The sequence below is a fragment of the Prionailurus bengalensis genome, chromosome B4 (genome assembly GCF_016509475.1).
Source record: "Prionailurus bengalensis isolate Pbe53 chromosome B4, Fcat_Pben_1.1_paternal_pri, whole genome shotgun sequence".
In the NCBI taxonomy this organism is placed as follows: domain Eukaryota; kingdom Metazoa; phylum Chordata; class Mammalia; order Carnivora; family Felidae; genus Prionailurus; species Prionailurus bengalensis.
Window position 1 is genome coordinate 108,493,364 of NC_057358.1, and position 14,895 is coordinate 108,508,258.

General features: G+C 34.0%; 1 protein-coding gene across 1 annotated transcript in view; it reads right to left on the bottom strand.

Moving 5' to 3' along the window:
- Positions 1–14,895, bottom strand: part of MGAT4C (MGAT4 family member C) — a 227,911-nt gene that overhangs the window by 38,763 nt on the left and 174,253 nt on the right. The window contains exon 2 of the mRNA XM_043561810.1: positions 10,498–10,547. The gene's annotated coding sequence lies outside the window, so the exon portion shown is untranslated. The remainder of the gene's footprint in view (positions 1–10,497; positions 10,548–14,895) is intronic.

The following is a 14,895-nucleotide window of genomic DNA, read 5'->3' on the forward strand; positions in this document are numbered from 1 at the left end:
ATAGAGAGACAGATGTAACACCAAGACAAAATTGTTTCTGCTCCACTACAGTATAGCATCTACAGAAACCAATTTCCAGAGCCCATCATCTCTTCCTGGTTGTACAGACATCTGTAATTTGGCATGTTCTAAATCAAATTCATTTCCGGTTCCTCTCCTCAACTCTGCCCACATGTGTTCTTGGATCTATTTTCTTATTTTGTCTAATGACAAGACAATGCCTCTGCACTGTTGCCTGAGGTAAAAATCTCAGCATCTTTCCTGACTCTTCCTCTGTTGTCCTCACTGATGACGCACACCATCCCACATGCAGTATGTAATCAAGTTCAGTCAATTCCATCTCAGAAATGTCTCTGACATTTTCCTGTTTTTTCTTTTCTTCTTTTTTTTTTTTTCTGACTCACTTCCTCCCTCTAGAGAAGATAAGCCCTGCACAGTAAGAACTTGATCTGTTTTGTTCACTGCAGTATCCCTTGCTCCTAGAAGAGTTCCTGGCACATAGTAAGACTTCAACAAATGTTTGTTAAATGAATATCTATTTCCAAAATAACATAACAACAATTAATATTTTTGGAGGATCATTATTCGCCAGGCACAGAGATATGTCCTTTGTAAATTTATGTATTTAATTTTTAAACTTACTCTAGAATAGATTGGCACAAAGAATTGATCGGCCTTAGGAGCCCTTGTTTGTAGCTACAGGGTTTTACTTAATTGCCCTGCCACAACCACTCATTCCTACAGTTCATCTTCCATACTGTTATTAGCATTATTTTTCTAAAGATTTATTACAATTCTATTTACCCACTTGAAACCTTTCAATGACTTATAACTTCTTGTCATTCCATGTTGGGTGTATTACAACTTGGCTACAGCCTACATTTCCACTCTATTTTTCAGGGTTCCATTCCAAGAACCAATATCATAGCTGAAGAGCATACTTGCTTCCCAAATTATGCCACTCACTTTATCACATGTGCCTTTGTTACTATTGTGGACAGTGCCCGCAATTACTTTCTCCCTGCCTGCTTAATTAACTTCTATTCATCTTTCAAACTCAATTCCAAATCTCCTCCTGCATCTAGTTGAAAGAGAGAATTTGGAAGCCAGATACATCTGAATTTTCATTCTGGACTGTCTACTTATGACTGTAATTTCAGGCAAGGTCTTAATCCTCAAGGTCTTTGCTATAAAGTTAGCACATTAACACTTGATTTCAAGGGTTATTTCTTTGATTAAATGAGATAACAAAGCAATTAGAACTTGGTACACACTCAGAAAAAGTATATCAGATCAATGCCTTCTCCTGACATCATCAGTTGAATAGACTGCTCACATTAATTTCCATATCTATTTCAAAACTTACGGAAATTGTGTATTTTTAAATGTACAAATCTAACTGTGTGCCAGGTACCAGGTGCCAGGGACCAAGTAGACTCTAAATAAGTAAATGCTGAATTTATTGATGATTCTAAGATAGAATCATATGTAATAAAAGTACTCTATACTTTCTTTAGCCAAATGTAATTTTTATGGATTATTTTTATTATTCTTCACTGCTAGTAATAAAGAGTTGATTCTGTGCTTACATAAGCTCTGTACGCCTTTTACATCAATAACACCACATATTTTTATTTGTCCAGCCTTAGAGTCAAACATTGAATTAAATAGAATGACTCAATAGATTAGAAAAGGTCTCCAGCTCTATCAAGACTTGTCATAGTTTAAGGCAAATGTAAATGTCAATGTCAGGTCAAAAAAGACAGAATCAAAAAGTAGTGTGAGTCTTGGGAAAGAAAGGAGTACTACAAACGGGGCATAGCCAATTCAAAGTGTGGGGCTGACTCTGCCATCACAAATGAGAATTAGATGGAAATGTTGCTGCTACAATATGATTTTGGTTTGCTTTGTAAATAGTCTATTTAGGAACATACAAACTGCTATTCAACTACTTGGGGAGAGATCTGGACTGGTAAAACCATCAATCTTGTACTGTGTGAGCACACAATTTCTTTTCTGCGACTTGTGGCAATCACAATTTCCTGCTTTACAAAATGTCAGGAGGCTGGGTCCCAGGAAAAAAGAGGAAGTCAGAACTTGCTGCATATTTCTTGAAGATTATTAATTAATTTATTGTTTCTTTGGAATCATTTTCTTCAAGGAGGAAGGAACCACTTATCTAATTTAAAACTATTGTTCATGATATTAGTGATAACACTTTATTTACAGGTAATATGGAACCTTAAAAAAACAGCTGTATTGAAATTCAATCCTGGCTTAGAGTTTTCCTTTTATTCATTGCTGAATGAGTGTCTCATTAACATTAAAAAGAACTGTGAATGCCTGATGATTAAGACATAGAACGTGTCTAGGGGTTAATTTTAATTGCGTATAATTGTATTTGGATGAACAGTTTAGAAACAATCATTCAACAATAGTAACCACATTTCTTAATTACAAGTAGCAATTGACTTGGACATACATTTGTTGTGCCTCTGACCCTATAAAAAGAGCACTCTGGAAATCTGAGTTTATGTCTTCCTATGTTGGAAATATCATCTTTCATGACCACAACTTGCAAAGAGAAAAAAGAGATGACAATAGCTTTAAGTCATATGCTACTTTACAGAAAAAACAAAGGAGGCTCAGATAATTAAACAATTTGTCCACATTCACTCAACTATTAAGTTATAGAATAAAAATTGATATTTACGTTTCTACATTTTGAAATCCAGTGCTAAGTAATGAAAAGAAAAAAATTTGTGTGAACCATTTGTATCATATTTGTGTGTTGTGGTCTGAATGATGTGTCTACTCCAGATTCATATATTGAAAATCTAATGCCCAAATTGATGGTATTAAGAGGTAGGGCTTTTGGAAGGTGATTAAGTAAGAAAAGTGGAGCTCTCATGAATGGGATTAAGAGCCCTTATAAAAGAGGCCCCAGAGAGCTAACTTGTTCCTTCCACCATGTAAGGATATGACTTGAAGTTTGCAACCCTGAAAAGGATCCTCACTTGCCCATGCTGGCACTGTGATCCTGGACTTCTAGCCTCCAGAACTGCAAGAAATAAATGTCTGTTATTTATCAACTTTCCCATCTGTGGTATTTTGTTATAGCAGCCAGAATGGTCTAAGACATTGTGTCTGTAGATAGATACTGAAGTTGAAATCTGTTTGATTGTGGAATAAAAAGGATGTCAGTCTATGGCACAGATCTTCATTGGCTATGTATTTATGACTGAGGTTTATAACATGTCTTAATACTTGTAATATTACTATCTGTACAGGTGGTCCTACACAGATAAAGCTCATTAAATGGAAAAGTTTTCTGGTATCGATGACCAAAAAACACTTGCTGAGAAATCTACAATGAACAAAGTTTTGGGTTGCTTATTTTCAAAATAAGGTTGAAGAGGTAAAACCAAAAATTGATTAGGTATAATACATATTTATGCATTGTTTTCTAATAGAATACTAATTACATTATAATCTGGAAAAAAAACCATTTGTCATTTACTAGGGTTCAAAGCATACTTTATTGAATGAGAATATTCAAGCTATGAAGAAGTGTGAAGATTATTAGCCCAACCTTAACTTTATGCAGAAGAAAAAAAAAATCAATACTAGAGAGTCCAAGTGACTGATTTATTTTTTTAAGTTTATTTATTTTGAGAGAGACAGAGACAGCATGAGTCGGGTATGGAAAGAGAGAGAGGTAGACAGAGAATCCCAAGCAGGCTTGACCCTATCAGCATGAGCCCCATGCGGGGCTCAAACTCGTGAAATCCTGAGATTACGACCTGGAGCAGAAACCAAGAGTTGAAACCAAGAGCAGAAACCAAGAGCTTAACTGAGCTACCCAGGCGTCCCCAAGTGATTGATTTAACTTGTTACTGATAGGCCCGAGACTAGACTGAGGTTTCCTGATTGTCAATGTTATACAATTTGAAAGGGTTCGAATGACCTTAGAGTCTAAAATCGTGGTGTTTCATGTTAGCCATTAAATTCAAAGTTACCAACTAAGGCATAAAACATGGATAATCAAATATGGGAGAAGTAGGACTTTCATGATACACTTAAGATTGATACCCTGTCTAAAATAGGTTTCACCGTAATCAGTGGTTTTCCCCATGTTATAAACAATTGTGCTTTTTCTATTGAGTGCCAAAAGTAATCCTTTGGGGTTTAGGCCTCAGTCATGAAATAACATACATTTTATACTCTAGAATCACACTCCCTTTGGTGAGTAAGATGTTCATATGCAGGAGCTAAAAATAACTGAGGGAATAGTGACTTAAATCTCCCATTTCATTTTCAGGGTCACAGTGGGGTAGACCAAATGAAATGGTGAGCAAAACTGCCAGCATGCAAATATATGTTAAAAGTTATTTCTGTTTCTCTCCTATTTCTCTCTCTCTCTGTTTTTTGCTGACTTTTTACAGTTTTATTTATTTTGAGTTAAATCTGCTTAAGATGTTCCTACACTTTAATGCATGAGAGCAAAATACTGCATAAATTTTTAAAGAGAGAGCAAGACTAGATTATAAATATGTATGAATATCAATATTCATACATTAATATCAATATGTATGAACATCAATAACAAAGCAACTTATCAATAGAAGCAAGCCCACAACCCAGGAACTTCATGGCGACATCTGCAATAGTCAGTTAATGTAGGTTTCACAACAATAGCCATTGAAGGAAGAATCTAGGTTCTAACAGGATTGGCTTGGTCCATGCAATAAGTAAAAAAATATATACATATATATATATATAGAGAGATAAATATCTAGATTTATTTTTAAATTAGAGTAGTAATAATGGGCTTTCATTATCACATGGCAACAATCCACTAGACCTGAATAATTGCTAATTCCATTTAGACAGGAAAGGTTCTCTCCAGTTTCCTGCAATCTCCTGTATCCCTGATTTCTTAATATTTCATTTTATTTATTTTATTTTTCCAACTTCTTAATATTTTAATATTGAACTGCATCACTCATTTATATTACCTATATGATTCTAGATATATGAGTATCAACAGCTGATTCAGAAAGGGAGCTCAAGCTGAAAAAAATTTTTGGTATTTTTATCCTTAATAGTATGGTTATTTCTGAGATAGAGAGAGATGCAGTATACACACTTTAGCATTTTCCATCCTGTTAGAAAAGAGAAATAAAAATATCAGATGTGCCTTTCCTGGTTTAGTGTCATTAGATCTTTACTCGGCCAATCTTCTATTGAGTATTTTGATAATCAGAGAAAAGCATTCAGATTTCTTTTTTTTTAATTAATTTTTACAGTTTATTTTTGAGAGTGCTCAGGGGAAGGGGGTGGGCAGACAGAGAGGGAACCAGAGAATCCAAAGGAGGCTCTATGCTGTCAGCACAAAACCTGATGTAGGGATTGAACCCATGAACTGGTGAGATCATGACTTGAGCTGAAGTTGGATGCTCAGCGGACTGAGTCACCCAGGCACCTCTACCATTCTGATTTCTATATTTGTCTGCCTATAAGGAAGAAATGTGCTCAAGTGATGCATTTTGGCTATTTCTGGTCTCTGTGAAAGTGAATTTTGATGGCATATCTGTGGTATGCTTAGTATTACTTGGCTATAGTGAGAGATTTTTCTGATTATGCATATGTGTGTGTGTGTGTGTGTATCTTGAATAATACTTATACTTCTTATTATAAATTAATAAATGAGAAAAATTGCCCTTAATTTCAATGTCTTAGGTATTTTATTTAGTATGAACCTATCTCTTAGGTCTGTTATATCTAAGACACTGGTTACACCTAAGCATTTACAGGGTAAAGCCAATGTTACTAATGAATTTTAGAGGGCAACGCTATTATTTCTAAATATGTCCTTCCAGATTTCTGGAGTATGTAGAACAAAGTTAAATTAATTGAAAGTGAGGCAATGAATTACTTTTACCTTATGTTTTTTGTGAATCTAGGTTGATTGGCTGACAAAATGTCACAAATTCTTTACCCTTCCTTGTACGTATTCCCTCTTCAGCATGACTTTGCAACGTCTCCCATCAAGAGGTGTAGTCTCTTTCCCACACATGAATGGCAGCTGAATTTTTAATATATTTTGGCTAAAAGAATGTTCTAGAATTAATAGTGTGCAATTTTAAGCTTAGAACTCAGTAGGCCCTTCATGCTCCAACTCTCCCTCCTAGAACTCTTACTACCACAGAACAGGCCTGCCCTAGTTTTGCTTGAGGTGCAGAGACCACTCAGAAAAGGTTATTTTTGTTTGTTTGTTTCTGTGGCAGTTCTCCATTATGAGAATAGAAGTTGTTCTTCAAGTAAGTCACTGTTCTTTGTCCCTCATGACATAATTCCTCTAGTATATTGCGTATTTATAAAGCCTTGAAATCCATAGACCATGGACATGCTTTCATTATTGTCAGTAACAGAGTCATTCTCAGCCTGATTATTTTATACTTACAAAATGGGCTTCCTCCTTTTCCAATACACATGCAAGAATATTGATCAATATTGAGGTATTTAATCCGTAAGGAAATATTTACTTCCTGATTTTACGCAAAGCAGTAATTTCTATGGAATGTGGAAACATAGAAGCTGAGAATTTTAACTAAGAGACTGTTCATAAAGGCTTTCTCATTTTGGTTTGAGGTTGAAGGTTGAAGACTCTCGATGGTGTTGTGATAATGCTGCCCTTGGAAAGGGGAAGTTGCTCATAAATTTTATCATATTAAGATCAAAATTAAGACATTTTTGAACTGATAATGTTTCACTACTCTAACATTACATGAAGAAATAAAATCAAAAGTAACAAGATGACTGACCAGTTCCTGAGGAGTCCATATTTATTGGAAAGAACAGACAGTAATGTGGGATCACATATCTACTATGATGGAAGAATTATGAAGGGCTAACTTTTTCTGTAGGCTGATAGTTCATACTGCAACGCATGACCGTGCACTAAAATATCTCACTGGAGACTGGCTAATCCCACTGTATTTGAATAGCATACCTTCTCCTGCTTCATACGTTGTTATTAACTCTTTGGCTGAGCCATAGGAAGTGGAGCAGTGGCAATAAACAGAAAGTGTTCTGAGAGGGCTCTACCTCTCGATTTAATTAAAAGGAAAAATGGGAACACTTGGATGGCTCAGCCGGTTAAGCATCACACTCTTGATTTCACTTCAGGTCATGATCTCACTGTTCGTGAGATGGAGCCCTGTGTCAGCTCTGCACGGACAGCCCAGATCTTCTTGGGTTTCTCTCTCTCTCTCTCTCTCTTTCACTCTCGCTCTCGCTCTTGCTCTCTGCCCTTACCTTCTCTCTCAAATAAATAAACATTTTAAAAAAGGAAAAAGGAACCATATGCACTACAAATTTGAGGAAGACACAAATTACTGCTGATTCTAATTGTTCCTACATACTGTTGTAAAAATAAAAATTGAGAAAATAAAATAGCTTATGAAAATGAACTCAGTACTGATGGATTGAAATTTAGTTTGAAAATCTCATCCTTCTTCCCTCAAAGGACAGCCTGTTATAAATAGAATTTTTTTGCAGTGACATTTTCACATTTTTTTTGAAAATACAGACAAGAAAATAACATGCGGTACAGTTTAAGGTAGAATAAAAAGGATTTTATTGAAAAAAACACATAACACATAAACATAATGCTATTTTCTACAAGTAAATCTGGCTGATTTAAACCAGTGTGAAAGTGCCACCCTCCAAAGGTAGTAAACAGAAATTTTTGAAATGTTTACACCAGAAAGTGCCACCAACAGTGACTTGATATATACATCTTTCACATGAATAAAGAAAAGAAAACACTTGTGTATGTGCATTGCCATTTTTAGCTCCCTTTTCCCGCTACCATATGGGTAACTTCATTAGAGAGCCTGAATGTGTATTTTATGAATTGCCCACTTGGTTAAACAGTAAGCATTAATGATAATTACAAGAATCTCAAAGGCTATAAAATTAATATCGTGCATTTGAAGAGTCTAAGAGATTAGAAGAGGAACACAAATTATGCTTCTTTTATTTTCTTCAAAGGCAGATTCAAACAAAAACTGTACTCTCTTTCTCTTGACAGGGCTTAATAATTTAGTAAGATTAATGTGATAAAGTCCTTGCTTCAGGAAAGAGAAAGAAGTAACAGAAGCATATCAGAATGATGGAAGGGAAAGGTCAAAGACTAGGAAGGAAATTAGTTTGAATTAAAGTTTTAACAGATTTTTCTGCTAAATATTACCATTTACATTCTACCAAGTGTAAAGAATTAAGTATTAGCATCTTTATAGACCCACACCACTTGATTTTCTGCTTCAAGCCAGTATATTGAATCTTACAGCCAGAGTAAGCTTGTGATGAAAAGATAAATACAATTAAAATAAAATTATGTACAAACACATATGTATATATATTTTTAAGAATCCTTGATCTGATATGAATAAAAAGGAAATCTGTAGAGACTAATATAAAAGTAAAAGCAGAAACCCTGAGAGGTAAGTAATCTCCAAAGCCAGCTTTCTAGGTGAGAACTTCTAGCAATTCTTAGAAAGCTTGAGCTACTCTTTTGACTGTTTCATGAGGAACAGAGTGAAAAGCATAATAGAAGTCCCTTCTCCAGATAAAATAGGAAATAAACCTCATGGGGAAAATAATTCTGAAATGAAATCTTGTCCTAAGTGCTGGCTGGAGAGAAAAAACAAAGAATTAACAAGTTAGTCCTCATCACAGATCTGAAGTATGAACCCATGCTGTTTGTTGGGTTAAAAACTTAAAACAGAGCATTTAGCTGCCTCCTTGCCCCTGTCGGGGACTGGTAAAAGCAAGTACTGTACTTTAAGAATAGAACTCCAAACCTAGCCTTAAAGAATTCCCATCAACAATATTCCGCATATCTGAGATTGTATTCAAAAACAAAAACACACAAACAAAATAGGATTTTATAAGTGAAAACAACCAGGAACAACAGAGAGTACAATCAAAACCACAGATTAGAGGTTTGGCTTGAACATAAGAAAAAGAAAGAAGAGACTATTAAATCTGTAAAACCCTCTAATGGAATTTGTTAACACAAGGGTATAAAAAAAGAATAAAATGAGATTAATTACAAGTCACAAATGTAGATTAACACAGTGAATTGGTTATAGATTCAAAGAACGTGGCATTAAGAAATTTATGTGATGGGGGCACCTTGGTGGCTAGTCGGTCAAGCATCCAGCTCCAGATTTCAGGTCAGGTCATGATCTCATCGTTTAAGTTTGAGCCCCATCCCATGTCTGGCTTTGCACTTAGAGCACGAAACCTGCTTGGGATTCTCTCTCTCTCCTTGTCTTTATGCCCTTCCCTGCCCTATCTTTCTTTTTCTTTCTTTCTTTCTTTCTTTCTTTCTTTCTTTCTTCTTTCTTTCTTTCTTTCTTTTAAATAAACTTAAAAATAAAAAAAAACTATGAAATGATTTGGAAAAAAAATTAAGAGACATAAAGAATAGAGAAAAATGGAAGTGGCCACATTAAAAGAGATAATGACTGAGTAATTCCAGAATTGCTGAAAAAACATCTCTGCTCGGATACTGTAGGGCTAATAAATCTGAAGTGTGATATATAAAAACTGTACCTAGATTCATCATAACTAGCTTCAGAACACCAAAGATCAAGAGATTTTAAAAGCAGCCAGAGAAAAATAGCAAATTACAGACACAGGTATAGCAATTAGGCAGAGAGTTGACTTTCCAATAATAAATAGACTCCAGAAAACAGTGGAATAAAACCTTAAATGGTGTCAGAAAAATTATTGACAATCTAGACTCACATTCCAGGGATATTAATTTACTATAATGAGAGCAAAATACAGGTACTTTCAGACAAAATAAAAAAAAAACCTGAATAATGTTCACTAAGAGAAAATTGAAAGAACATATTTCACAAAGGGAGATAAAGTGGAAGTTCTGATAAGAAGGAATGGAGCAAAAAGAAAGTGAGAAATATGTGAGTAAATCCTCCATAATATTAATTTACAAAAGTATAATAATAGTTTCAACTTTTGGAATAATAGAGCAAAAATACATATAACATTAACACAAAAATCTGGATGGCTCATGAGAATTAAGATATTCTAAGATACTTGTATTTTAGGAAGGTTTTAAAGATATTAATACACTCTGGAAGATACCTTAATTGTGTTAGTTGTATACTGTAATTTTGTTCTATGACCTGTTTTTTCTTCTAGTGTCAATATGTTTCCAAGTTTAATTCAAAATATCAAAATACATGCTTTGGTAAACTCGTAAATTTCCAATAAACATCCTCTAGAGTTTTTTACTGTGAAAGTAGTAGTATTGAAAGAATAAAATCTGCTTACATAAAATTAATGAGCAAATAGCTCCAATTTAGGCATGAGTTTGACTTTATGAAGTAGCTTTGATAATATACAAAAAAATTGTAGCTCCTCAGAATTTTACTGTGAGTGACAGATAACCAATCTCACCTTAAGAAAGAAGCTGTCATAATCTGTTCTGTACAGAAAATGTTGATACACTAGAAAAAAGAAAGTCCAGTATTACTAATATATTCCTCTGGTTTATTATTAATAAAAGTAAAATAAAAATATTCTAGATAATTTGTTATTTCCCATGCAGTTGCATTATGTTCATATTTATTAATATTTTCTAAATTGACAGAATATATACATATTTTAACTTTTTTGTATATAATAGCATATCCCTTTACATTAAGTAAAATTATTTAAAAGTAGTTAAATGCTTGAAATATATATTATACAATATAAAGATATATATATATATATCTTTTAACATTACAATTGCTTTTTTCAGGGTAGTAAATAAATTAGATATATTTTATAATATTTCATTTAAGCACAGGATTATTTGCCTTTTGAAAATAACTTCAGTCCATATTACCTAGCTTCACTTCACCTAAAAAGTGCACAGGGTACTTTGTTACGAATGTCTACATTACTGATTTTTCCATCATGTATAAAGGCTTACAATATTCAAGAGAATGTTTTTGCTATAACATTAGAAATTCATTGCCTGGAACACAGTTTGCTACTGCAGTTCGCCATACCATGTAACAAGGTTATTCAGAAGAAAACTGTGCAGCTATAAGAAAATGAGAACATGAAGAGAAGTCTCTAAAGATAATGTCTTTAAAAGTCATGTGGGCATTCTTTGAGCAAAGATATTTTGAGTAACAAATATGTTGTTATTTTGCATTACTTTTCTTGACTACACTTTTTTAAAAATTCAGTGCTTCTCTGGGCTATGTAGTTACTTCCAAGGAGACAATAATGTTATTTTCTGGAGTTTGAAAATTCATATGCTCTTAAAGCACAAATTCCTCTGTCTTGCCTGGTATCTCCATTAGTTTTTTGGGTTTTTCTTTTTTCATCTCTGTTTAGATGTTCTGTGGTCAATTACATACTCACCTTCACTGGGATATCTGTAGTTTTCCTCCATTTTTAATACTGTAGCTCTCACATATGGCAAGAATAGTTGCAATTCTAGATTGATCTTTTAAAGTTTATTTATCCATTTTGTGAGAGAGAGAGTATGTGCACCTGCCCGAGCGAGGGAGGGGCACAGAGAGAGGGAGATCTTATAGTCATGAGATCATGACCTGAGCCAAAATCAAGAGTTGGTCACTCTATGGACTGTGACATTCAGGCGTCCCACAGGTTGATCTTTAAAATGGTAGTAGTCATTCTGATAATCTTATTTCAAATAAACTTATTTGTCAATATGGAGGTATTACCACTCAATCATTAGGGTCAGGCAGAAAGGAGGTGGCATTTAAAGAGGTCTCACTGTAGGGGAGCCTGTGTGGTTTAGTTGGTTAAGCGTCTGACTTCTGCTCAGGTCATGATCTCACGGTTAGTTCCAGCCCTAAATGGGGCTCTGTGCCGACAGCTCAGAGCCTGGAGCCTGTTTTGGATTCTGTGTCTCCCTCTGTCCCTCCTCTGCTCTTGCTTTCTCTCTTTCTCAAAAATAAAAACACATTAACAAAAATTAAAAAAAAAAGAGGCCTCACTATAGATTCCAAGAAATTTGGTCTGCAGAACACTGTAACAGTAAGTCAAGTTTTAACAAGCTTTTGGTATTTGGCCACAGCAAGGCATTTGGACTAAGGGCTTTATGTTTTTAAATTTATGGATGGAACCCATTGATGATAGGAGTCCAGACACTAGAAGTGGTAATCAGATGATCAGGCAATCATGAAAGAACTGTATGTGTTTTGAAAATTGTATAACATCCTTCAAGACCTGGATGTCTTCTAATGTCTTGTAATGTTCTATGCCTTCTGACTGTTTCCACTTACTAGTGATCTGACCTTATATTTCAAGATAGATTTTAACAGATCTGATTTTTTTTACAGTAAGAACTGATGAATTTTCTGAAAGGCTGATTAACAAATGGAATCTGATGATTTAACCTTGTATGCAGATCACCAAATGGAAACCGAAACATACACTGAAAACACAAGACCTGGGTTTATTAGTGGTTTATAAGGATTATATTTGGCTAATAATTGCTCATATATTCTAAGGAAAAATATCACAGAGGTGTACCTGAGAAGAGATGTACATGAAACAAAATATTCAATTAAGCAAAGGGTAATTAAGTAAAGATAATTTCTCTGAGTGTATTAAGTCATATGTTTTCTTTTTATAAATATTATTTTGATATAAAAATAATGTTATTACTATGAGAGTTTATCCTATTTGATATTTAACATACTAGATGGCATTATTGATGTAGCTTAAATTATAATATATATGAGTGATTTTTCTTCTTTCTGAGGCATTATTATGAACAATAGTTAATTTTATATACTTCTGTTCTTTATTGTGATTAAATATTTTGAATCATGTTACAAATAATTTTGTTAGCACAGAAATTTCAAAGAATTAAAAAAATTAGTTGATGGAATTATTTTATTATTTTTGACCATTTCCAATATTCAAGCTTCAAATATTTAATATAGATATTTAAATATATAACATATAAATATACATTTTTAAATATATAATGTAATTATTCAGCCTGTCATAATAGCAAACTTCATTTCTGTGTAAAGTGAAAGCATATATTGGAAAAAATCTCAAGGTAAGGCTAATCAACTAAGCATTCTACAGGGAGATAGTAACCCTAAAAACAACTATAAACTTGTAATGGTTATGGAAGGATTTTCAAGACAACAAGATGTCATCAGATTAAAAATATCTGTATGTTGATTTTCTGAAAAAATTCAGAGTTCCTTGTTACTGATAAATATTTGAATACATACTCAACACATCCTAAATTTTTGGATACATAAATTGCTTCAGTTACACAAATGTCAGCTATTACTATACTGCATGTTAAATAATAATAAATGTGTACTTTCTGTACTATTCCCAAGCAGTTTTCTTCATGGGCACAGGAGCAGCTCCAAGAGTCAAATCAACCACACAACATCACTCAGTGAAATTTACGGCAGATAAGGAACACAAAACATGAGGGAAAATGAAAGGCGGAAAAATTACCTTTCTCAAAAAAAAATCTATGCTCATCTGAATCTTAAATCATATATTCTTTTCCCTTCATACCATTCTTGATAGGAATCTTACAGAAAAAAAAATTCGTTAAAAGTGACTGTGCTTCACTGTCAAGAAAAACCTATGGTCAGGGATATACTGAATTCCCAAAGCTTTCATCATTAATATTTTATGAGTCTCACTGATCTGTCCTATATAGAAGAAACATTTATCTTTCATTTGTGCAAGCACTGCCTGCTGAGGAATAGATTTCATCTGTAAGCTGGGTGGTGAAATGAAAACGGCAGCAAAAGTAAGAGGAAGCAAAGTGTTCACTTGATTTCTTTTACTAGAGTCTGGCTGCACATTACTGAAGTTGCAGAGTCAGCCAAGCAAAGTGAAAGATCTTTGGGGAACTATGAAGAGTGTCAGTTCTGGGCCAATATACTTTGTTCTGCCCATGTGAATGCCCATGTGTTAGTTGACTTCTAAAGGAAATGATTAGCCACAGTGACTTTTGTTGTTGTTGTTATTGTAACTTAAACCTTTACAACAAAGTCTGGTGCCTACAGCATTTTGGGAAATCATTTGCTCAGTCTTGAAAATTGTGTTCCTTATAGATGAGATGACTAAAAGGCAAATTGGTGATCTTCCAACACTTCAAAGTGAAAAAGCTAGATGTTTTCCCTCTCAGTAGTGTGTGGCTTGCCATGTAGGCTCACCTAGGACACTGGAGCTGAGAATTCCCTGTGGACATCCATAGAAAACATCGACAGAAAAGTCAAACAGAGAAGAGGGCCCAGAACACTCTGTCACAGTCAAAAAGCACATTGGATGTCGTCTATTAGGTTCACTTAGAGCACAGGTCCATCTAGAGTTACAGGAAGTGGAGTATGGTTCCCTCATGTGATTGAAAAGATAATCTCTGGAGAAATGTATGTATTGTAAAATGTATGTAGGAAAAACAAGCAAACAAAAAAACCTCCTGGTTTTGAATGAAACCAGGTTTCTCTGGTAGAAAATACACAACTCAAAGCTATATGAAACAACTGTGCTTCTTTTCTTCAGAGTTCTTACCTCAATTTTTAACTACATATTACCTAGTATGATTATTTAACGTCTTTCTGATCTCTTAGAATAAAAATTAGACCCTGTTTATTTTGGTTCACAATTGTATCCCCAGAGTCTTATACACTGTTGGCAGGTAATAGGTGTTCAGTAAGTTTTTGTTAAGATATTTGCATATTTTTCATTTTCATCAGTGCCTGCTAGCATGTTTTACATCATAATCCTTAATAATGTTTTTGGTGAGAGTAATGATTTATTCAAACTGCAGCTACAAATTATAAA